At 36.0% G+C, this 24,845-nt stretch overlaps 1 protein-coding gene across 2 annotated transcripts in view; it reads right to left on the bottom strand.

Moving 5' to 3' along the window:
• Nucleotides 1–23,479, bottom strand: part of LOC150106757 (ankyrin repeat and SAM domain-containing protein 3-like) — a 204,436-nt gene extending 180,957 nt beyond the window's left edge. The window contains exon 1 of one of the 2 annotated variants that reach the window (XM_090393314.1): nucleotides 23,460–23,479. The gene's annotated coding sequence lies outside the window, so the exon portion shown is untranslated. Of the gene's footprint in view, nucleotides 1–23,256; nucleotides 23,276–23,459 lie in introns of those variants that run through there. The other variant, XM_090393315.1, reaches the window with a different exon arrangement.
• Nucleotides 23,480–24,845: the final 1,366 nt, after the last annotated feature.

The raw sequence follows: 24,845 nt of genomic DNA, 5'->3' as shown, positions 1-24,845 counted from the left end.
AATAAATCATACTCCATAATTTCCTTGTTCTTCAGCACCACTATAATATAATTTTTTTTAATCTTTCTTTTCCTTTCCATCTTATCTCTTGTAATGCTATAACATCCATTTCAGATTTCTTTAACTCTTCTGCTATACTTTATATTTTCCCTAAATGTAACGTTGTTCTAACATTCCAGTTTCCAAAATTCATTAACCTTTTCATGTGTCATTTCCACGAAGCAGTCTGACTTTCAACTGTTTAGCTTTCTTAACAAGATTATTGTTATTATTTTTTATTATTATTATTTTTTTTTTTTTTTTTTTTTTTTTACAGGAATGAATTGTTAGCCCATTGCCAAACACCCAACCTGCAGGACTGGACCTCCATATTTTTGTCCACTGGAGGCAGGGTGGCCCAGCTATACCCCCAGGCACTGGGTGTCCATTTTAGTCCCCTCTTATGACATGCAGGCTCCATTGGGTAGCCCACGCATGTCGGTCATCACACGGGGGACATCACTTGCTTTAGTACCTCATAATCCTCTATAGCTCAGTCGGTATAGATGAAGCCCTTGGTCAGAAAGACCTGGGTTCGATTCCCGTTCATGATGCGAAGAAACTTTATCTTGTTACTTTCGACTAAAGGTGAGTTAGCCAGTCTCATACAAAAGGTAGAGAGTTTTTCACCTGGAAATTCAAGTTTTTCATCTCTCCGAATAGGTAAACTGGCCCATGAACACACACACACACACACAGATCTACAGTCATAAAATACATACTTAATCCTTCATTAGGAGGGCTCAACCAGTCCTAAGGGATGGTGGAAGAAAGGAGGGAACTCCACATGAATAAAATAAAACTCCCATAATGCAAAGCACATATCCTCATGGACATGTATAATGCTATGCATTATGGGAAGGGTCACTACCCAGACTGGTTTCAACCTTTATTGAGGTCTCATCAGTGGGAAGCAGTTTCAACCTCAAAGGATGAAACCAGTCTGTGTAGTGACCCTTCCCACAATGCACAGCATTATACATGTCCGTAAGGATATGTGCTTTGCGTTATAGGATACTAAGGCAAGTGATGTGAAGTCATTAACCTCTATATACAAGTCACCAAGTTGTGAAGTTACTTCAGGTGCAAACTTTGTTTGCTTACACTCGGATAAAGGATTAAACCAAAAAGATTAATTTCTTGGCATCTTTAATTTATTGAAAGAGTTAATTGTTTTGCAAATGATTGATTTGAAAGTAGAAAAATATGGTATGAGGGAAAACATGAAAGTTACTGAAAGTAAAAAAGAGTGAGAGAGTCAAGATAGTGAGTCTGTTGCCACAGTATGACAGAGATGGGCTGAGGAGGACCATAATAACAAATGAGCATATGCATTTGTTATGCCGGAGGAATGATGTTGAATTTGTGGATGAGTGGAGTGAGTCTGACAGATGAAAGGACTTATTCAAGGATGGTATGCATCTGAATGGATTTGATGTTCAGTCTGGAAAGGGTGTTGTTTAATGAAGTGGATGTGCAAAATCAAGAAAACTAGAGCTTTTAGGGATAAGCTGTTGAGCGAGTACAGATACTTATGAGGCAGTTGAGTGTAAGAATGTACATAAAATGTCTAAATTAGTGCCACTGCTAACAAACCAGAATGGGGTAGCTAATATAAAGTGTCAAGACAGCAGTGGGCCTAAGAGACTATTGCACTTTATATACACTAATGCCAAGAGCATTTCAGAACAAGGGGGGTGGAGTTTTGGCACTGGTTAGTTCATCCTGGCCAAAGGTTATTGGCATTAGTGAGACATGGCTGACAGAAAAATATATAGTTAGTGGGATAAAATGGGAAGGGTATAGGGTGTTCAGGGAGAACAGAGAGAAAAGAATGTGGGTAGGAATATTGTTGATGACAGCCAATGAACTGCAACCAAAGAGAGTAGAAGGCCAACTGCAAGCCAGTGAAATTAACACATCTGAAACTACATGGTGTAGTGGCCAGCAGAACAAAATATATAGTTGGGTGCTGCTAAAGACCAGGAGGGGGGGGGGATGTAAAGGATGAAATCCCTGTAATAATTACCTGCCCTCCACTCAATGAGTGGAGGGCAGGTAATTATTATGGGGGATTTCACTTTGGGAACATAGATTCAATGGAGTAAAAGACATGTGGGAGGAAGGAAATGGAATTTATGCAGTTACTAAGGAATAATTACCTGCAGCAATATGATAGAATGCACTAGGGATTGGTGAGTGTTAGATCTAGTAATTACAGCAGAGAATGTCCATAACAAATGACCATGTTGACAACAACCGGTGAGAGTGATCATGTGGTCTTCACATGGGGCATTAAGTATGTGGAATTTTCAGTTAAGAGGAAGGTATATGTGGAATTACAAGATTGGTAAGTATGACAAACTTAGGAGACTGCTTGAATTAGTGGCATGGCATGTGAAATTACAAAGGCTGAATATTGATAGTGCATGGGAAGTGGTAAAGGAGTGTTTGAGAGAATAGCAGACTGCATACCTAGAGTCAGGAGAATAAATCAAGTGGAAGTTAAATGGATCAATAGAATTTAACCTCTAGCTACAAAAAAAAAAAAAAAAAAAAAGAATTTCTAAAGGGAATTCAAGGAGAAAGGCAACCAGCAGGCACGTGAGCAGTACAAAGCACAGGCCAGAAGAGTAACCACTGTGGTAAGAAAGACAAAAGCAGAGTATGAAAGGAAATTAGCAGTACAGGCCAAAGATAATCACTACAGAGTTATTTTGGTATGTTACAAGTAAAAGGAAGAATGTTCATGACAAATGATTTTAATGAATGCTGAATCAGGTCAAACAGTAGTATTACTAAGTGAACACTTTGCAAGAGTATCATCCAAGTGGAGATATTGCAGTAACAAGAGAGGCAAAGGTTCATATGGAAACTGAAGTAAATGAACTGGAGGTGCATAGCATTACAGAACCTTGACGTGAATACAGCTGTGAGATTGAATGGTATACTAGCTCATGTTTTACGAGAAGGCACTAGGGAATTGGCAATGCTTTTGACCACGTTGTTTAATCTAAATCTCAGCTCTGGGCAGGTAGAGAGGGGAAGAAGAGAAAATAGTTTCACTGTGTAAAGGACTCTCTAAGACTGACGTTGCAAATTACTGACAAATCAGCATATCAGGAGTAGTAGTCAAGGTACTAGAGAAGTTGCTCAAAACAAAATACAGAAATGGGATTTTATATGGGAGGGACAGGGAGAGACATCATTTGGGAAGGTTAGGTCATGCCTCAGTAACTTGCTTATGTTTTATAACAGTGACAGATGAGTTCAATAAAGATAATGGGTTTAAAGTGATACTGTTGGACTTTGCAAAGGCTTTTAACAGGATACTGCATGGAATGCTAATCAATAAACTGCAGCGCATGGAAATGGATAAAGTTGGTGAAATGGATAAGAGGGTAGTTGATGGAGTAATACCAGAGTAGTTTACCCAGGGGTACATTCCAACAGAAGGCCTGTGACTAATGGCATATCATAGGGCTTTGTCCTTGGGATACTACTATTTAATCTGTACATTAACAATAGGAAAGGATCTGAGAGGAACTCAGCAAACAACTATTCAGTTGTTTGCTGATGATGAAAAATTGGTTTGAGCAATAGTTAATAAAGATGTTAAAATTTTACAGGATAATTTCAAGAGACTAGCAGTCTGGGCAAAGGGAAATGGTTGTCAGTTTAATGTGACAAAGTGTAAGGTTATGCATTTTGGGGTGAAAAGATTACCAGCTATGTACCACAGGTTCAAAGAAAGTGGAAAGAAGATAAAACCATTCCAATGCATAAGGCTATGGTTGCAAATTATAGGCAATCTGTATATCTGGAGTTGTGGTTAAGGTACTAGAGAGAATTAGATGAGAACTAGGATATAGAAATGGGTTGAAAACAGCAGTATTCCCTGTAGTCATCAGCAAGGGTTTGTTAAAGGAAGATCATGTTTTACTAACTTATATACTAAAACAAAGTGACAAATGTCTTGAAAAAGAGAGATGCATATACATATTCCACAAGTGCACAATGGGAATTTTGAACTATTTTTATTGTAGGCATATAATGAGATCTTGGACTGTTGTGGTGCAGACATCCATTGACCTCACCTGACACTCCATCTCACAGATGTTCAAGAGGGTTGAGATAAGAGCTCTGTGGACGTCAGTCAAGTGCAGTGACATTCAACTGCATCATGTCCACAAACCATGCAGATCCAGTAGTAGCCTTAAACAGACTGCCTTGCTGAGAGACAATGGTCAGTTCCATAGAAATGCCACAAAGTAGGAAGCATTGCATTGTCCAGAATGTTCAGATACCTCTTGGAGTTCAGTGTTTGCAGCACCACATTCAGAGGGAAAACCAGAATAAACAGTACCATACCATCACACTGCCACCTCTGAATTTCATAGGATTATGCACTCTGGTAAGAAACATCCGCCAGGCATCATCCACACCCACCCGTCTGCCTGGAATAGGTCATAGCATGATTCGTAGCTCCATAACACAGATTTTCAACCTTCCATGTCCCACTGCATGCTGGTTCAGGTACTACAATGGAAATTCATGTTGTGAGCTTCAGTTCTGAATGTCTTTTTTTTTGCAGATTTATGTTTCAGTCAATGCTCAGAACTCTGCATTCAATATATTGGCCAACAAATGATGGTTTATACATATTATCCTTCATATCACCCTCTGGTCACATTCAGTGAGTGTGGTGGGTTGTGCACTGTTGTTAGCACTTGGCAGTTGACTCCCTGCACTTCCATCTCAGTATGGTATCACTGACTGTTGACCAGGGATGGTCCAATTTGTCAACAATTTGCCAAATAGATAGTCCTGAAACACAACACCTCTTTCAAACTCTGTCAATTCTCTTTTCATGACCATTTCACCCACCCTATTCTTCCAATTCTTGCCCACTGACTTTTTTCCAAGCAGTGTCCCGAAAGAGGAGGGTCACTACTGATGCGCTGCAAGGGTCTGTATCACGGAAATTGTTCAATTTGTATATTAATAATATTGGGATGGGTTTAACTGGTGGTAAGCAGCTGTTTTCAGATATGCCAAATTGGGGGTGATTAATGCAGAATCAAGCAGAAGTTATAGTCTAGCAGGCTCTAAGTTCAGTGACCAGCACTCCAATATTCTCGCTATATCCCAGTGGGGCAAGAGCAAGTCTTCAGTCATCTGCATAAACTTTTATGCTTGCAGAGATGGCTCCTCAAGATGAAAGAATATTTGGCCTGTAAACTCCTAAAGACTTAAATGTGTGTGTGTGGCTAATTTAGTTTGATAACTGCATTCTGTATGATTCCTTCACAAGCACCTATACATTTGTGTAATCTGATATTCCATAACAGAGAATGTTAAACTTGCAATCCTCTGACCTTTGGCTCAAGATTTCTTTGTCCTTTCTATAAAATTTAAAAGACATTAAAAAAATTGACCCAATTTCAAGTATTAAAAAATGACATTATCGTAACAAAAAGTACTACGAATGCTGATAATTTATATGGGAATTCAAAAATAGCAAAAATACTCATTAAAAAAAGGAAACTCAAGACCTAACAGAAAAAAAAGAAGAAACATGAAACAGGATGCACGTGTGATAAGAAACAGATTTCCTAAACATAGACAAAGTATATCTGATTATCAGTATAATTTCCTTCTTCAATGATCTGTTGCGATTCACCAGTAAAACTAGCTGCTGCTTTTTCATCGGCACTTGCAATTTCACCTTATACACGAACACTATGAATGTTCGATCGCTTTTTGAACCGATCAAACCACCCTGAACTTGCAGAGAAAGTTTCTTCCACTACTGATGCCGAATCATTTTCGTTTTCTAATTGTTTTCTTTTTAAAGTTTCAAACAAATTCAATGCTTTTGTTTTTATAGTCATTTGACTAAGAGGAATTCTCTTTTGGTTACAATCTTCTATCCACACTGATAATAGCATTTCGATTTCAATCATAAGATGGCTTCTGTTTCTCATAGTTTGGGACCCAGACAAGGTCGATGCACTTTGTCCTAGTTGCTTATAGTTTGCAGTGTGGTCTAAAATATGGCAAACAGTTGATTTATTTAGACCGTACTCTCTTGCAATTTTGGCTTGGGTTATGCCTGCTTCATACTTATTTATCATATGCAACTTATCTTCTAAGCTGATCACTCTACGTTTCTTCTTGATAGCTGCAGACTTGATATCATCCTTGTTTCTTTTAGCATTCATTGTAGGGGTAAGTAAGAAGAGAAATAAATATCCACATGTACTTCAGGCAAAGGCAGACAGTTACTGGTGAGTAGGCGCCGTCAGATAAAAACGAAGCGCTAAAAGAGAGCGATACCTAGATAGTGGCAACTCGAACTGGTTGCATACGTAGCAGGTTACATCTCGCAGCCACGATAATTCGAATTTGGAGTGCAATAATTGGAATTTTGGTATCAAATTATAAACTGCGATAAATTAAGAATCGCGATAATCGAAACTGTGACAATCGAGGTATTCCTGTATTTCAATACAAAAAAAAATGATAAGAGTAGCAATATATAAAATAACAGTATAAAGAAAACTTCTAGATAATGTAGGTAATCTTTATATGACAGGTGTAAAAGATGAAAATGGAATACTGATTACACAAACAGAACAAAGATGTTAGAGATTATAGCTAAATTTTATCAAGAATCATATAAAAATAATGGGAAAGTAATAGAGAACAACAAAAGGATACTGAAAACTAATGAATATACAGTCAAAGATGAACTAAACATGCACTTACAAAAATGAAATGGAAAGGCACCTGGGATTGATGGAATACTAATAGAAATGTTAAAATTTGAAAATCTCTTGCACATAAAACTAGCAGAATTTATACTGAGTGTTTAAGAACAGGAAGGACAGCAATAACCTATTTAAGAAAGGTGATAAAGTTGACATACGAAATTACAGACCTATAACTTATATTCCCAATCCTTCATAAGCTTTTTACAAAAATTTTAGATTGCCAAATGCACAATATATTAAATTTTCACCAACCAAAAGAACAGGCAGGTTTCAGAACATCACTTTCAACTTTAGATCATTTAGAAGCCATAAATCAAATACTGGAGTAAAAAAAAAGAATATAGTATACCAATTTCTTTGGCTTTTATAGATGGCTATGAAATGGCTTTAACTCAACAGACCAATGTAACTAAAATTAAGGGGATATTAAATCCCACATAGTTTTAAAACCGAATAAGAAACTCAAAGATAGGAATCAGAGTTTCTTGCCGAATATAGTAAACTATAAAGTATCAGCGATCACTATCGTGAGCTAATGCAAGTGACCCTAGTACGTAGTACAATACCGGACAACTCGTAGCAAAGGTGGTGAAGTTCTGATCGCTATTCTTAGGTATTTTCCATAATGTAAAAAACATTTCCTAGGAAATGTATGCTGTCATTACATTATGGTGGAAGGTCACTACCCAGACCGGTTTCAGCCTTTTTTGAGGCTTCATCAGTGAGTAGCTAGACCGAATACCAAAGTGTATAGCGAAAAAAAACTTAACGAAAATAAAATAAAATAAATTTTAAAATTTATTTAAAGAAATAAAATTTAAATTAAATAAAAGCATTGAAAAAAAAACCCCGCATAGAAACAGTATTTTTTCTGTTACTTCTGTATATATAGGGAAATCGCAGTTATCCCACTGAATCATTTATTTGTTTCATAGTTCTTTTCAGTATTTATTACGAAAGCAAATGGATCACGAACCAAGAATAGACACATTTCACACATGCTGTCCTTGGGTTGTATGTACAGTGTCGTATGCAGATGATGGTAGTGTCGCTGCATGTTGCAAAAGAGGATAAAGTATAGACTTGGTTGTGTGGAGGTGGTTTGCTGTCCCGCGAATAATAATCATTTTTTAATTCAATGATTTTTATTATTAAAATTATGATTCCATATTATGCATTTAGAAAACATGTTGTTCTAGGTTTTTTTAACAATGAATTTCATACAAATTTTCGTTTTTTTGTATAATCTGTTCATAATAGTTATTATAGATGGTAATTTATAGTTTGCAGTTGCATAAGATTACATTTGTAATATCATTTATAGTATAACAATATGCATATTTTGCAATTTTTGCTTTTAATATATTTTAGCTACTGTGCAATTTATTTTTAATAAATTGTGTTTAGAATCTTTATAATAAGAAGAGCGGAATTTAACTGCATAAATTCTAATCGTAAATGACATACTCAGCTGAGTAAATTACTAATGTCTTAATGAGAACTTATTCATTCTTAATTGTATTATCCCTACTAGGAATCCTTGTTTTAATAAATTTATGTGTTAAAGCATTAAATATTTTTATTTGAGCTCAATCTTGTGTTTGCCTGATTTCTTTCATTGCACCGCTCATTAAAATAGTTCGAATTTTAGCGGGAACCCTATACATAATAAGGAGAATTTCGGCCTGAATTAAGTTGATAACAATTTGTGCTAGCTGATGGCTGATTTCACAACATTACTTATGCGAATTAGAACATAGAGTGGCGCAGTTAAAAATAAATTTTCTCTGTGTTCGAATGTGGAGCGAGTCAACAACTAGAATATACATTGGAGTAGAAAGTACGACACAACAATAGCAACCGGAAGTAAAGAAAATGAGAGTTTTTGAGGGACAACTACCTCAGACAGTATGTAACAGAGGGCACACTTGGATTTGATCATCTCATCAGAGGATGTAATTATAAATGGGGTGTCAAATCAACCTCCAGTTGGTGACAGTGAAGTGATTACCTGGATAGTTGCCAGCAGTGCAAGGACCTCTGTGAGAAAAAGGTATATGTGGAACTACAAGGCTGGTGATTACGAAGAGCTTGGGGGTGTAGCATGCAGGTGTAGGTGTAGCATGGAATGAGGAGTTAAATGGAAAAGAGATCAATGCAGCTTGGAGGGTATTCAAGAACTATCTAGTAGAAGCAATGTCTACATGTATTCCAAGGGTCAGAAGGTTAAATAAGGTAGATATGAAATGGATGAGTGAAGAGTAAGTATGCAATACAGAGAAAAAAAAAAAGGCATTATGGAGGCTGCATAAGAGAAGTGGTAATAACCAATTCCATGAAGATTAGAAATACCAGGCAAGGAGGATGATTTAGTTGGCAAGGGTAGTGAAAGTATGAGCAGCAGTTGCTAATGAAGCCAAAAAGAATCCTAGGGAGTTCTTTCAATATGTAGTGGAGATACTTAATGAGCAGTTCATAACGGTCTTTCATTCTTGTGAATGCAACATCATGAAGAGATTGAGAGCAGTTGATGGGGAGGAGAGATTAACTGTAAATGAGCAAGAGGTATATGGGAAATTGAGCAACCGTGATGTTAATAAGGCTGTCAGTCTTGATAATATATCATCATGTATTCTGAAGGAATGTGCCAGGGAGTTGACATTTTTTTTTTAATTTGAGTCTTGCTGGGATGTGATAGAACTCAGGCATCAAATTATAGGCCTATCTGTGTCAGGTGTTGTGGTTAAGTTGTTGGAGAAGCTGGTGAGAACTAGGATCCAGAATCAGGTTGACAACAATGGCATTATCTTTGATAGACAGCATGGATTTGCAAAAGGGAGGTCATGTTTTAGTAATCTACTTATTACAATAAGGTGACAGCTTTCTTGAACAGAGGAGAGGGATACACAGTAGTATACTTAGATTTTGTAAACACTTTTGATAGATTAACACATAAGTTGATAGTCAAACTAGAGCAGGTGGGGTTGGATATTAGATTAGTGCATTGGATCGGAGACTGGCTATCTGTAGGCAAGTTGTGCATGGAGGAGCAATATCCGGTAAGAGGAAAGTCACTAGTGCTGTTTAACTTGTATGGTGATGATATTAGCAAAGATTGGGATGGGGATATTCAGTTGTTTGCAGATGATGCAAAGTTGTTAGGCCAAACTATGAAGAGCAGAGATGTTGTGGCCTTACAAAAAAGACTTGAATAAATTGAGTGAATGGGCACAGAAATGTGGATGCGGGTTCAATGTTGCAAAATTATGACTTACAGACACGTTTACACATGAATATTTTAATATTTGCCAAATATTTCAGTTTGAAAATAACAGACTTTGTTAAAAACTGTTCCTATGTAGCCACTGAAGATAGCTGTTATTTTTAGACTGAAATATTTGGCAAATATTAAAATATTCTTATGTAAACATGTCTATAATCATAATGTCACAAGTGACAAGTGTCTCTAAAGAGTAACAAGGGAAACAAAGATGGGATGTAGAATTTATATTGTTGGAGGTGGAGGAAATAAGGGATCTTGGGGGTGTGATAATGGATAAGGATCTGAAATTTAGGGGACAGTGCAAAACTGTGAGGACAACAAAGAATTCTGGGAATGATGCAGAGTTCACTAACTTGTAGAAGTAAGGAGATTCTTGTTAAATTGCTTTGATTAAGCCACACTTGAACTACTGTGCTCAGATTTGGTCATCTGGTTTTCAAAAGGATGAAGGGATGTTGGAAAGGGTCCAGAGGCAACTGACTAAGGTAGTTTCTGATCTCTGGAATGTTGAATATGAGGAAAGGCTGAGAAGATGCAATTTGCAGAGTCTAGTGGATAGGAGGAGGGGTGATATGATAGAGACCTACAAGTTGGTAAGAGGTTATAGGATCAATGTTGGAGGGGTTTTACAGAAAATGGTAGAGAGATCAGGAGAGAACCAGAGGTCATCCCTGGAAGCTGTATAAGGAGAGTGGGAGCAAGGAGGGGTGAGAAGCAGGTTTTTTGCATACAGAGTTGTGAATGACTGGAATGCCTTGCCTGAGAGTGTGGATGAGCTGTGTGTATAACAAAAGGACTCTTCTAGATGAGTCTTTGACTCCATGGAGTCTTGGAATAATAATAATATTGCAACCATTGAAGATTACCAGTCATTGCAAAATTACAAACAGGTGTTTTTGTTGTAATGGAATATGACTAATAAATGGATAGGATATTCATACATTATCTCAAAAAAAGCATACGGGTATACCATAAAATATCCAGCCAACTGCAAATTTGTAGCATAAAATATGTAGTGGTATAGTATGCCAACAGATGCGAGACCCTTCGACACTTCTGCACATGTCACAAGAAGGAAAATCCATCCGATGATAGGGTAATAAATCCGTCTTCTGCAACAACAAAGATCAAGCTACTACTAGTATAGCGACAGACAAGAAAGCACGTGATTTCACATGTTGGTGACCAATTCATACATCCTTCATTTCTTTTCCCCCTTCAGCATGAATTGACTATTCTTGGCAAGTCGCCAAGTGAAGCTCTCGCGAGTGTGGGTGTACTTGAACTGGTTTATTTCATACTGATGAAATATACCTGATTTGAATCACTGGTGGATATGAAAAACTTGGAATGATGATGAAGTATTTGTTTCCCCAACTTCCAAAAAAAAAAATAAAAATTATATAATTTCTTTACATTTTCTAAAGATCACAACATCCAACACCTTGTTTTTGTTTCCACCACTTGATGTAAAACTTATTTGAGGAAACATTTCGCAGATCTCAGTTACCTGTTCATTACTTATGGCCATGAATCACTGATAGCGAGTTTTTTCTTCACTGATCAAGTAAACATGTTAAACATTTAACATTTGCTTCAATAATGGTAATTACACAGGTAAAAACTAGTCAACATTAACAAAAGCATACAATCTGACTAGCTCTAAGACTGAAGACAACTATATACAAGCAAATCAGCCGGAGAACACATTATGTGACACCTCCAAGAAGTCCAAAGACTCATCGGAGGAGGGCACCTACTCCATAGTTCTCCGTCTTCACCACTCAATCCACCAACTCAGCGAACTGCATCATCTACACCAGCACCATCTACTGTCCACCACTACTAGTATTTTCACAATTGCAAACATCCATGCCCACAGCAGGATCCAAACCCACAGCCTTTTGGCTGGAGAGTGGATATGTCGTGACGACTCTTTTCTGTCGTGTTCTAAATCTATCTAGTTTCAAGTCACTTTTATGAATAATACAACTAATTACGAAATGATCACCGATCCAAAAGTAGGGAAATTTATATTTATACTGCACCACCCTATTCTTAGATTAGTCTATATAAATAGTAGGATCAGTTCTAAATTAAGTTAGCAGTCATTTCATTAGGCCGAATTATCTATTATCATTTTTACTTGGGGTTCCCGCAAGATTCGAATATTTATGAACGGTGCAACAATAAGGAATTCAGGCAAACACAATATTTAGATCAACAAAATAAAACATTTAATATATGATATGGTTAACAAATACAAGAACTCTATTTTAAAATGGAACTATACAATTAACTTAACACTTCTTCTTAGGTCACTGATGCTAATTCAATGTTCTAACTTTAATATGCTATTCACAGTCTCAAAAACACAAATCTTCTTATCTCAAGTTAATATAACAATTTCACATCTTATTCAGTCTTCACAAATCTATCAGCTCAATGTTTATATTCACAGCAGGCAATAAACTACGTAAGCTATATTCCAAGCAAATATATTCCCGGACCTTGAGCATCGGAGGTATATTACAGTTAATGCTAGAATAGAGAAACTTATACAACTACTCTTACCAGACAAATTCTTCAATACATCAAATTATTGAGAGAGCACTTATGAATTAACTTAATTAACATTAGCGGAACACACATGACAAATATTCTCCATAGTTTAAACTGTATTACTGTAAGTCGCACTTCACTATTCCAAACAACAGTAATTAGGTACTAATATCTTTTCCTGTTCACTTTTCTCCAAGTAATCAATATAACCTTTTCCTAGGGCAACATAGAATTTAATCGTAATCCAGATTAACTAGAACTAATCAGAATTTTCGCATTGACTGTCCAGTTTCCTTTTATCTGATTACGGCATCAACCTTTCTTCATAACAACAGCAGTTTTCGCTTATAACATTAAACTTTATGTTTCACTACTTATAGGTTCACTTCCGAACACTATACTCATAAATCTCTGCCCTGAGGATTATATAATCTTGGTTCCGCCAAACTCTCTCCTCACACCTTAATAATAATTCTTCTCTATATCTCTTTTTTTTTATGACCTTCACTCTTCTCTATATATCTATCTATCTCTATCTGACCTTCACTCCTACCTTACGTTCGAACGCCACGCTCTACTCCACTCGTGGTTGTTTACGCGTGCGTCTCCATGACAACAGACTGCACGTAAACATTTCGCTAATCTAATGTATGGTCTAATATTATTCATGAGTGATTACATAACATTAAATATTTCACAAATAAAAACAACAGAATATTTAAGCTACTTCTTTAACTTTTCGATTACGTATACAGTTAAATATAAATTAACACTTTACGTTACACCATATATATTTAGTTACACAAAATTCTAAACATATTATTATTTTATAAGTTAATAGCAGGTCAGATTTTGAGTAAATATTTAATTAGTAATTCTTAATTAAGGAATAATAAACAATTTTATATAAACCATGATTAATATTTAATAAGCCATGTTAAATGTGAATGAAAAATAATAAATTACATAACATAGCTTCATTCACAATTTAACAGATACGCCAACCAGGCCAGCATATGCAACTGACAAATTTACTATTAGTAGGCAGTAGATGGCAGTGTGGATAACAAATTAAATACAGATGATGGAATGTGTGGAGTGCTCTCACATGATCTTTTTAAATATCTGATCCACAAACAAAACTTCCCAAAGCACATCGCACATCAGTGCACATCGCACATCAGATTTTAGGAATCAAGAACCTAAAATACTTCAGTAAGATCCTAATAAGACAAAATGAATAATTTTGTCTTATACCCAACACGCACCCACTCTGCAACATCTATTCTTACTGTACGATGAATGGGTAAGAAAAAATTTGTTGCTATGCTTTTCTGAAGTTGAAGTCTGTAGTCTAGGAAAGGCAGTGTAAGAGAGGCTGCTCCAGAGAACAGAGGTAGATGAAATGAAAGTTCTTTATCTCATCTGTCTGGTGATGAGTTGGGTCCCCTTTGTACAACGTCTCCAAATGGTTCTATTTCTAGTCTTCTCAAACATAGTAATGAAGCTGGAGAAGCAGAACTTGCATCCATTATGCCCCTAGGAAAGCAGGCATCTTTTACATGCTCAACATTCTTTTACAGTTGAATTGCAGACTCGAACTTGGTGTTCTCAAATGTCTTTCATTCCATCTACCTCAAAGAAAAATATCAGCAGATTACTTTGCTCTTCACTCCTGCCCACACAAAACATTTATTTGCTATAAACATTACAACCTCTCGTGTGGAGGAGAGAGGGGAAAAAATGTACACTCAATAGAATATTCAGGCTACTATGGAACTACATAACTTTACATTATGAACTTCCATCAACAATTTCCCTCCAATTTAGTCTTTTATTTAGTTTCACTTCTGAGATTTCTGTGGTTATGTCAAAATTCTCGAGTTCCAGTATCAAAAACAATATAAATGAAAGAAACTATTAGTTGTATATTTCTCTACACCAACAGCAGGAAATACCTCCATGGTACATCTCACCACTACCCCACACAAAAGACAATTAAAATGCTAAGAAACAGAACATATATCTCTAGAATTCACCTCTTACCATACACATTTTTTGCACCACTGAAGACACTGCATGTTGGTTTGGATAATGTGGGGCTTGCATTCTGCAATCCTACCATGGAAACCCATGTTGTGTTAACCTCTGTTCTGAATGTTTTTGTGCAGATTCATGTTCCAGTCAATGGCTGGAATTCTGTATTCAAGGTATTGGCTGACAAATAGTGGTTTTTACATATTATCCTTCATATCATCCTATGGTTATGTTCGGTGAGTGTGGCGAATCATACACTGTGGGTAGCACTTGCCGTTGACTCCCTGTACTTCCATCTCAGTATGGTATCACTGATTGTTGATCTTAGATGGTCCAATTTGTCAATAATTTGCCAAACAGATAGTCCTGCAACATGACTTCCTATCACAATGCCTCTTTCAAACTCCATCAGTTCCCTTCTCGCAGTCATTTCACCCAGACACAGTTGCACTGATTTGGGAGCATCATATTCTTCCAATTTATACTGGCTACGAACACACAGGAATCAAATAATAAATTTAGTTTAATCCTTTATCCAAGTGTGTGCAAACAAAGTTTGCGCCTGAAAGTATCTTCAGGACTGGGGTAAAGTGGTACAACACCAGGCGGGCAACTCCTTGCAAAGGTGAAGACCCCACCTTTACCCCAGTCCTGAAGATACTTTCAGGCACAAACTTTGTTTGCACACACTTGGATAAAGGATTAAACTAAATTTATTATAGTCTGACCAAGTGAAAAAACTTTCAACACAGGAATCAAGAACCTAAAATACTTCAGCAAGATCCTAATAAGACAAAATGAATAATTTTGTCTTATACCCAACACGCACCCACTCTGCAACATCTATTCTTACTGTACGATGAAATATGACTAAACAAACACACGTAATAACCACAGTAACAGTTTTAAAACTTATTACTGTGGTTATTAGGTGTTTGTTTAGTTATCTATTCTTACATCCTGCTAAACCACCTCACTCCTTAAAAACAAGGAGTTTATAAAATTCATTGTTTTTGTGGAACATGCTGTGTTAAACAGGATGATCTATAGAGATCTGCATGCCAAAACATGTAAAAAAGAAAAAAAAATCAAGAATAGCCTTTACTACAACCAATGAAGGTTATCCTACACTTTGGCAGAAAACAAATGTACTGACTAAAACTGACTACAGCTACTTTGTCAGAAAATTAATGCAAGCTTCACAAATGCTATGCATGCTTACTCAATGCAATAAAAACCAAGGCAAGTATCTTTGTACACAGAAATCAAATATCATGAACATTACATTTTGAAATACAATTCCAGCTAATTACTTATGCTATTATGTCAAACCATTTTTCATCAATTGATTCCATTTCAATTAGCTCTGATACAATAAAGGTCTCTTGTAATTTATTGTCCAACAAGCTTTGCTAAAGCACTTATTCAGAACAGTTGTTGAAGAGACAGTTGACTGAATAGCATATGGATGTGCTGAAATAGAGGAAAAGGTCACTGTATAATCTCATGCTCTTATTTGTAATATCTCACAATCTCTTTCGACTGTGCAGATTCAACTGTGAAAGTGGCAATGAAATTAATTGAAATATAAAACTAAAAAGAAAGAATTTAAAAAAGTGCATAGTAAAATTCACCTGAATGTAAAAAAGAAAAATATTTAGTGGATATTGTTGTAGTATCCTTTTTAATGACCATGTCATGCAAAAAAACTCTCATAGTGTGTGTGAATAACATCAGTCCAAAATACATTTGTTCTGAAAATAGAAGATGGGGGAAAATAAATGAAGGAATAAAGGAAAAATAAATAAAATAAATGAAGATATGTCTACAAAAAAAAAAAGGCATACACAGAATGCTACCTTGACAGCACATATCACCATCTATGAACAAACATCTGAAAACCAGGGTAAACAGCATTATCAGTGACTAAACACTTAAAGGGGGTATGAAATAATGGCTTACAAATATGTTCTATGAAAGTCTAAGATTGAGCTGCTGAAAAAAAAAAGACTCCTGAAAGGGGGAGGGGACTTTTCAATTGCATAAAAATAATATCTAGAAATCCAATATCACCACAAATATCAAAATTCATCTATACAAAACAATTATTCCAACTATATTTACATATGGTGTCCAGAACAGAACACCACTACTCGTCAAACAGTTACTATCAATAGCTTTGTGACAACATGCCTTTGAACAATACAAGCCAGCAAAGACCCCCAATAGAAACAATAAAACCAACTTAGATGGTTGGAACACCAACATCCAACTTTACTTATGTGTTTGATGCTCTCTACAGACCAACTAATGGACACAGAAGATCAAGGAAATAATGCACAAACTTCTTTTTGAATTTGAGGCTACTGGCTCACTTACATCCAACAGAATATTTCCATGAGTTTTTGTAACATGAAAATTTCTTCTGTATATGTTTCCTTATACATACATGAATAAATGATGATAGCAAGAAAAGTAGTCTCAACAGAAACTGAAATATTAAACTACATTGTTCCTAAAATAGGAGAATATTGGAAACTGCCCTACTTGTAAACTTTTTATTTTATTAAGACTTTCAAACTGTAGTGCACCTATACAAAAAATCCAAGAGAGGTCATATGGAATATATCACAATGAAAGATATAGAATACAAAATAACAGAAAAATTGCAACTAGCCTGTCATGTCATGAAAACAAAATGTCTGTTAAAACACAAGCCATGGATTTCATATACATATTCCATAAGAACTTCACAAGGCAATGAGATGATCTGAATCCCATATAAGAGAAACGAACCTAAACAATGACAATGTTGATAACATATAAGCATCATTCAACACCAATTATAAAGATATAAACCTCAAAATTAAAAATACATTTCCAGTAGAAACTATAAAACTGTATTCAAAATTGATTTGTCAATCTCAATTTAGTGTTCATGCAGTACTGATTTTTATTTTGTTACTTGGTATTTGTGAAGTGATCTTAAAGCCAATAACAACAAATGGCAAAGTTCATATCAAATTTTTACCTATGTACAAAAATCTCACCCATTAAAGAAAATTGGATATACCATGTAATATTCTTCATCCTACAAATTCAAAAATTTCAAACAATTTCATGTAAATTTATTATTATACAGGAGACCCAAACTAACCACATAACATCATACCTCTTCTTGAACTCATTAACAGATGAAGCACTCACAACTGAGTCAGGCAATGTATTCCATTCATTCACTACTCTCCAAGCAAAAAATCTAGCCATCACACCCTTGTTAACCACACTCTTACTTAATTTTCAACGATGACCTATGTTTTTCCGCTGCTATCCCACTGCTGAAATATTTCACCTGCATCAATCTTATAAAAACCTTTCAGTAACTTAAATGTTTCTATCATATCCCCTTTTCTCTGCCTATCAACCAACTTCTGTAACCCACAAACTCTCATCTATCAATGTAGGGAGAATTCATTACACCACTCACCAACTTGGTCACTTGCATCAATTTTTTCTACCACTTCATCTCCAAGGAATCTAGGCAACCAGACCTGAGCACAGTAATTGAGATGTGGATGCATCAATGCCTTATAAAGAGGAATAAACTTCCTTATCTCTGCATGTTATTGTATTCTTCAAGTAATCCTATGAGCTATCTTGGACACTTCAGCAATCAATCATTTGGAGTACAGTTCCATCAATGTGGTACATAGCTTATAATCTTAATCCCAAAATGCATAACTTTATACTTTTTACATTGAACTGATATCCGTTATCTTTAGTCAATACTGCCAGATTCTTTAAATCATCCTGCAAGCTCTCTACATCACAGCTTGATTGATCATTGCGAAATAAAGAAGAAATCATGCCCCAAAGAACTCCATGGTTCATAATAACAGCAACAGTGCTTGTAGAGACAGCTCTTGCTTTTATCATAAACCCTGTATATATTATAAGCAATTCAATGGAATAAGCAAAATTGTGAAAGATACGGATTTGTAGCTATAACTGATTGATTATCTCTTTGCTCACATTTTTATGATTATATTGAAGCAATTAGGTTATGGGTATACCATGTCAGTTAAGTGCATATGTTCCCTGACCAGTCCTGGAGTCGAGAGAGGCAGAAGTAAGATGCATTCTAACAGAGATAATGTTTATCATCTCATCTTAAATTGGTTCAGTGTTCACGCATCCACCTCATTCGGCAATACATTTCACTCACCAATAACGCTCTATGTGAAAAAGTAACATGCCACACTCTCTTATACACACCTTTATGCAACTTGCAAGAATGACCTCTTGTCTCTATCCCCTTTCCTCCTTCAACTCTTGGAAAAATATCCTGGGTATCTATTTGATAAGCACCCCTTAACAATTTATGTCTCAATTATATTAACCCCTCTTCTGTCTATTTAATAGTCTGCAATTTATGTTGTCTCAACCTGTCTTCATAGTCAGTATTCCACAATCCTGATATTGCTTTTGTTTTTTGCCTCTGAACTTTTTCTACAGCTCACTTCTCACCTAGGAATTAGGTGATCTAATTGATGTACAGTGGAATGACAACATCCTTATCTCTACTTGTAAGTGTTCTTCTTAGTATACTGGCACTTCTTTGTGCTGTTTTTATCACTTTTGCAATATATCTCCTGAACTTTAATTCTGTATTCATCAATATCCCTCACTTCCTATGCCTCCTGTAAGACAACATCCCCAACATGATACATGGCTTTAGTTTTCGATATCCAAACTGCAAAAACCTGCATTTACTGGTGTTAAATTGACATCTCCCACTTGTCAGTACACATATAGCCACTTTATTCAAATTGCTCTGAAGCACCAGTACATCTGCCTCATTCCTAATAACTTTTCCCAGCTTAGCATCATCTGCAAACAGCTGAATATCAGCTTGCAGACCACTCACAATATCATTAACAAACAAATTAAACAGCAGTGGTCCTAGAACAGAACCCTGTGGGATTCCACCTCTATACACCACTGTTTAATATCAATTAGAAAGCCAGTTTGCTATCCAATCAAATCAACCAACTGATTTTCCAATCCCATCTGCTGTAAACACCAGTTTATTATGTAGTAGCATGTCAAATGCATTTGCAAAATCCTGAAGTATCATTGTATATGAATCATCCCTATCCAGAACTGTAGTCACCCTAACTATAAAATGTAAGTAAATTTGTAAAACAACACTTCCCTTTAACAAGCCCATGTTGACCTCTAATAGAATCTTTCCCTTATCCACCCAATCCTGTATTCTATTCCTAACCAATCTCTACAAGACCTTAACAACCACTCCAGAAATGCAAACCGGTCTGTAATTTGAAACACCTGTTTTGTTTCCACCGTTATGCAATGGAACAATCTTGCCCTCTTTCCAATCATTAGGGTTTGTTGAGGATACTAAGCTCTCAATAAATAACAGTCAGCAGCAGTGTCAGTTCCTTAGCACATTCTTTCATAATATATGCTGAAATTCCATTCAATCCAACAGCCTTATTCACATTAAGATGACAAGCAATCATAGACTTCCACCTCATTCATCTTCAAGGAACTAGGTTGAAATATTGATTCCTCAACTTCCTGTTTCCTTAGAATAATATCATTACCATGTATGAAAAAACTTAGCAAAATCATTACTGAATAACTCCACAATAACTTCTTCTTTGGTTACCTTTGTGCCATCTTGATCCAGCAGTTATATTCCCATAATCATTCTTACTCTTACTAGCTGCATAACAGAAAAACTCCCTGGGATTTTTCTTAGCCTGTTTTTCTAGTCTCCTCTCATAATGTAATATTGCATTTCTTGTTGTACTTGTCACTCTTCTTGCCTGCATTTTATGCATTTCATTTAACTGTTCACATCTTCTAAGTTTATATTTTCTCGATATTCTTCTCTTCTGTAATTCCTGCTTAATTTCCTTATTCATCCATTTAATACCTATTTTATTAATCCTTTTCGATTTAGACACAGTCTGTTATTGTCATCATCAAATACTTAACTATGACCCATGCCATATTAATCTTTTACTTCAATTTCTTTTTCCCATAGAACTCTTTCAAGCTGTTTGAGTTTTCCATAATCACCTGTCTTATAGCTCTACGTGTATCCTTTTACTCTGGATGCTTCTGCATTTTTCGCACCTCCCAGGTCAGGACTATATGATCACTGTCATCAACTGGTGGCAATGTTCATATGCTGTTGACAATTACATTATCCAACATTATTACTAAATCTAGTACATTTTGCTCATTAGTTCCTTCCATCACCAACTGTATAAGTTAGTAATCACTTACGAAACTCTCTTTCTTTTCTCCCATTATAAAGCAGCTAAACTAATTTGCCTATACATTTCTTTCTCATCTCATTCATTATTCTCAGGTTTGTAACACACCCCAACTATGACCCATGCCATATTAATCTTTTACTTCAATTTCTTTTTCCCATAGAACTCTTTCAAGCTGTTTGAGTTTTCCATAATCACCTGTCTTATAGCTCTACGTGTATCCTTTTACTCTGGATGCTTCTGCATTTTTCGCACCTCCCAGGTCAGGACTATATGATCACTGTCATCAACTGGTGGCAATGTTCATATGCTGTTGACAATTACATTATCCAACATTATTACTAAATCTAGTACATTTTGCTCATTAGTTCCTTCCATCCCAACTGTATAAGTTAGTAATCACTTACGAAACTCTCTTTCTTTTCTCCCATTATAAAGCAGCTAAACTAATTTGCCTATACATTTCTTTCTCATCTCATTCATTATTCTCAGGTTTGTAACACACCCCAACTAAATATCTCTCCAGGAGCACTTATTTCACATCACTTTCAAAATCAATCTCATTATTACCTCCTGCTTCCACAGACTTACATGGACAACTCATTTGCTATCAATAATACACCCCTCCCCTCTTTTTTGATAATTTCCGTCTTCTTTAAAAATACTATCCCATTAACTTCAATTACAGTCAAGATATCATTTCCGGTCAACCACATTTCTGATATATCATTATCTGAGGCTGGATTGTAATAACCAATGCTATAAACTCTTCTGACTTATTCCTTATATTTCTCACACTGATATATAAACAGAGGATATTTTTATGATTTAACCTGGATTTTCCATTTTCCCCCACCTCCCTGTCATTGTTATTTCTAACAGCCACCCTCATTCTCTTCCATCCTAATAATTCATTTCCCAGATCTAACACCCACACATTTTCATTAAACAGTAACGTCTGTAAACGTTTACTCCCATACTTATTTAAATGCAGATCATCATCAGCATATAATTCCTTTCATCCATCAAACTAATACCATACATCCTCATACTCAAACCCTCTCTTCCTATCTTATCTGAAAAAAATAAAAATAAAATTCTTTTCAGAGTAAAAAAACTTTCCACTTGCATTAGAGTTCAGCTATCTGACCTTCACTTTCAAACCTTTCATACACATTTCTTCAGTCCTTAGGAATTCTCAAGCACAACTTTTCAATTACTTTGATGGCATATCAAGTGATCAGGTCTATATACAGATTATTGTGCACAGATTTCGTTGGCAGGTTTTCATGGTGATGAAGATATGGTGGAAAGGGTCCAGAGAAGATTCACAAAGGTGATCAATGGTCTTTGGAATGTGGAGGGCAAGGACAGATTGAGAGAATGTAAGATGTAGAGCCTCATGAATGGGAGGAAGAGAGGGGATATGATTGAGACATATAAGCTAGTCAAGGATTGTTATCAGTTGACATGGAAGAGATTTTTCATAGAATGAGAGGGGAAGGGAATAAAACAAGAGGCCATCACTGGAAACTGTATAAGGAGGGGTGTGAGCAGAGGAGTGATGAGCAGGTTCTTTGGAATGGAGAGTGGTGGGTGAGTGGAATGCATTGCCTGAGTGTGTTGTGAATGTGGACATTGAATTAGTTTAAAGCACAGTTGGATAAGCATTATGTGCAATAGTGTGTACCTCCCATGATGAGTCCCTGACTCCATGGAGGTCAGATGTTAATAAAAAATAATAATAATATTGAATGTGCAGGAAGAAAATGTATGAACACTACAATGTAACAACATATTGCCAATTTAACCGAACTATGCGTGCAGAAAGTCTACATGAAAATAAAATGATACATTTTATGACAATAATAATATTAATTTCATATCCCTCTCCCACTGTTCTAAATTCTTAGAAACAATCATAATAAACACAAGCCTGCTTGTTAATTCTATGAAATGAATGCATCTCGTCGATATCCACAAAACGCGAAAGGTGGATAGGGTTGCTCGAAACATTAAATTGAATTAATGAATTGAAACATTAAATCGAAAACCCTATTTCATGACAATGGACAATATACGGGAAACGACAGAAATTTAGTCCGATCGCTCCGACAAGCGAGTCTTCGTAATAATATCGATAATGACATGAACTCAATTTCTGCAACTTTACCCTGCAATTACACTCTCAACTATTCTGAACTAAACCTTTAATTATTGATAACAACAAATTTTACGCTTGAGTATTTACATCAAACTATTCTCATTAATGACATATCCCCACGAACTGTCATCCTTAAAAAGAAAAGTTCCAGAAAAGCAATAGTGCGTTAATAGACAAATCTGCTAAAACACAACAAAAAGTAACACAATACATTGATAAGGATTTTTTTTATGGAGTGAGAAAAAAAAAAAAATTTCCACTTTTCACTGAGAAGATGTCAAACACCTTACCAACCGATGCTGTCACCTACGTAGTGTAGTTATTTACTTCTAAGTTTACGTGCAACACTAATGCCACTGAATGATCACTAGGTGGGGAAAGAATCGCACTCTTTTTATTTTATTTTTTATTATTATCTTCAAGAATTAAAAAAATTGTTCACATAACATGAAAGACAAAAATGCATTTCATTTTACATGAAGTTGTTATCAATATAATTCCGGTATGTAAAGTTATATATTATATATTATTTCCATTTTCAAAAACTATATATTTCCCATTTTTATAAAGCTATGAATCATATCATGTATTATTTAAGAGTAACTTCGTGACATCGTTTATTGTAAAATTTTAGCCAAAGTATCAAGGATCTTCAGCATGAGAATATTATTGTTATTATTATTATTCCTGACACTTCCAAGGAATCCGAAGACTCATCGCGGGAGGACACCCACAACTGTCTCAACCACTACACCGAACCTCTATTACGAATCATCTCCATCAACGCCATCTACCGCCCACCCTCGCCACAACTGGTATTCTAAGTCTGTAAATTGCGTATGTTCTGAAGGGCCGATTTGTCTGTATGCGGGATGAAAAACCCAAGTTTCCGGGAGAAAAAAGCCTGCTACCTCCATATGAGATCGGCTAACTCACCTTCGATTGAAAATAAACCAGATAAAGATTCCTTCCGTCGGGACGAGAATCGAACTTAGGCCTATTCCAATCAAAGGGCGTAATGTACCGTCGTTCTTCCAATTGCGCTACAGAGGCGCTTAGAGCAAAGATAACAGAAAAAATGCAAAAATGCGAACGTGAAGATATCACATATATGCATCACATATTCTAATTCAAGATTAACTTCTTTGTGTGTGTGTGTGTGTGTGTGTGTGTGTGTGTGTGTGTGTGTGTGTGTGTGTGTGTGTGTGTGTGTGTGTGTGTGTGTGTGTGTGTGTGTGTGTGTGTGTGTGTGTGTGTGTGTGTGTGTGTGTGTGTGTGTGTGTGTGTGTGTGTGTGTGTGTGTGTGTGTGTGTGTGTGTGTGTGTGTGTGTGTGTGTGTGTGTGTGTGTGTGTGTGTGTGTGTGTGTTCTCCCAATAGTAACTCTACCAGGAGGTTTTATTCCTACATGCTCCATTGCACACAATAGACATTATATATGCAATGGAGCATGTAGGAATAAATCACCTCTTGGCAGGGTTGCTAGTAGGAGGAAAACGCAAACACACACACACACACACACACACACACACACACACACACACACACACACACACACACACACACACACACACACACACACACACACACACACAGTTATGAGAGTTGCCATAGTACAATATTACCATAGCAGGCTCATATTGTGCTAATTATCTTAACGATGTAAAGAAAAATAAAA

The sequence above is a fragment of the Typopeltis vanoorti genome, chromosome 5 (assembly GCF_054136105.1).
Source record: "Typopeltis vanoorti isolate ZY-2024b chromosome 5, IOZ_Tvanoo_1.0, whole genome shotgun sequence".
In the NCBI taxonomy this organism is placed as follows: Eukaryota; Metazoa; Arthropoda; class Arachnida; order Uropygi; family Thelyphonidae; genus Typopeltis; species Typopeltis vanoorti.
Note: the sequence above shows the minus strand (reverse complement) of the source record. Positions and strands in the feature narration are given on the sequence as shown.